This window comes from Rhipicephalus microplus, chromosome 8, assembly GCF_043290135.1.
Source record: "Rhipicephalus microplus isolate Deutch F79 chromosome 8, USDA_Rmic, whole genome shotgun sequence".
In the NCBI taxonomy this organism is placed as follows: Eukaryota; Metazoa; Arthropoda; class Arachnida; order Ixodida; family Ixodidae; genus Rhipicephalus; species Rhipicephalus microplus.
In genome coordinates, this window is record NC_134707.1 from 72471680 (window position 1) to 72474025 (window position 2346).

Sequence of the window (2346 nt, forward strand, 5' to 3'; positions counted from 1 at the left end):
AACCGGCAATTAGCAAGACAGAAACATATTGACATTCTTTTCATCCCGCGAATAGAAGCAGTGTTCACATTGCACGACTAAACAGCAAGTGATTGAGAATATAGATATCTGAGTGCCTAATTTGAAGCAAATCGTATTTAGATGGTAAGAGAACATTCGTCGCTTTGTTCGTCTTCAAGCTGATGAATCTATATCACTAAAAGATGACTGATTTATTCATTGTGGGAATCAGTATAAAACAAAAGTGGAACATACCTTAAAAGAAGTATTTTTATTGTGTAGTGATAAATTACAGCTTGTACAATGTTTTTTGGGGTTTGGTCGTAACATCAACATTTGACGTAGTTGCATCCACGTTAACGCCTTGTAGGGTATTGGTATTGCGAGGCCTAACACCCATATTCTTGATTTATCTGCGGTGGTTACTAAGCTGGTTAACATATGTCTAGAAGGCCCCCACCGCTGCTGGGGAGGGGGGGAAGCGTCAGATAATTTTGATCCGCACGACAAGGCCTAAGAATGCTTGGAACAAAAACCGCCTCTATTTCCCTACTCAAAAGAAGCTCACCAAGCCTTTCTGGTGGGCACAAGATGGCAAAAACACCTACAAGTGTACCAAAGCCCGGATTGAACAATTCCTGCAGACGCACGATCAACAAAACATACGGCGCAAAAGGTAATTGTTGAAATGTAAACATACGTCTAATGCAACTGTCTCCGCCGCAGGGTCTAGTGGCTAATAGCTAAGCAAATGGGCAGCTGATCAGCAGGTGGCAGGATCAAATACCGCCTGTGGGGGCTCCATTTTTGGTAGAAGAAATATAGCCCGTGTGCTCAGATTTAGGTGCACGTTAAGGTACCGAATTTGGTCGAAATTTCCGGAGCCGTTCAGTACAGCGTCTTTCATAATAATATGGTGGCTTCAGGACGTTAAACCCCACATATAATTAATTCACCAATAATCCCCCACAACACGCTGTATGGGACAAGCCGGCGAGTGGGCTTAGCAGAAACCTAACACGGGTGTGGCCACTCCTTTACAAGATTTGAGGAGGAAAAAACCGGCACTTCACGCGGCTATCATCGCATTCCAATGCCCGGCCGCCCAAAACACCGTAGGATCACCTCACCAACCTTCTTATCGATTAGCGCCTTTCTCCCCCGCCCCCTATGGCTTTTCCAAATGCTGCCGCTCCTCACTTGCTTCGGCAATGCCGTATGTGTTATCCTGACACCTGCTTCCAACCTGCATTCTGCAGACAAAAGCCCATCGGCTGAACACTATCACCCCCTTCCCTTAAGAATGGACGTTCGATTGAGTGTCATAGTCTGAATACTAATAAATACAATATTGATTAAAACTAAAATAAAAGAATACAGGTAGAAGAAGGCCCGGATTTCTCTACGACTCTACGCAGTTCACTCAGCACCACAAAAAATCACCATGGGTCGCATCCCCTTGTCATGATGGTTACACCGAAGAAAACCTGGCCGCACATAGCACACCAGAAGCTGGCTCAGGCCCCCCTTCATGGTTGTAAAAAACGGAGCGTGCAAGTAGCGTGTGTCGGTGTTCCATGACGGGTGTCACCTTTGTATTTTGTCGCAGGCTACTTGCGTTGAGGTGTTCAGCGAAAGCAAGATTACAGCCGCATGACAAGACAAAAACACGGCAACCTGATCGAGAAACAGCGCATACGTTGGACGGCAATGTCGACAATAGCTAAGCAATGTGTCTACGCGTCTTGTGGTGACTCGTAGTAAACTTACAGGTTGTCAGGTTTACAGGCCTTTTAACCGACCACGGCGTTTCTTTTTGAGATGGTGTGCTAACCTAGAAATCTGCTTTGCGATTACGTAAAGACAATCCCATTGGAGTGAGAGAAGCAGAGAATCTTTTTGCGGCATCACTGAGTGGATGCGTGAGGCTGAGCTCCTCTTCACTTTGTGCGTGCTACAGTAGTCGCTTGCCCTTGTTGTGTTGGTTTCAATGTTCCAGGTGGGCTCCTTTGAAGTTTTAACTGGCCTCGCGCAAAGTGTCGCTCCAGTGATTGGAAAGACTTGGCGAGCACATAGCATAGTTGTAGCACGGGGATTCGGAGTCGTGGGTGCCCCGCCGCGGTGGTCTAGTGGCTAAGGTACTCAGCTGCTGACCCGCAGGTCGCGGGATCAAATCCCGGCTGCGGTGGCCTCATTTCCGATGGAGGCGGGAATGATGTAGGCCCGTGTGCTCAGATTTGGGCGCACGTTAAAGAACCCCAGGTGGTCAAAATTTTCGGAGCCCTCCACTACGGCATCTCTCATAATCATATGGTGGCTTTGGGACGTTAAACCCCACAAATCAAT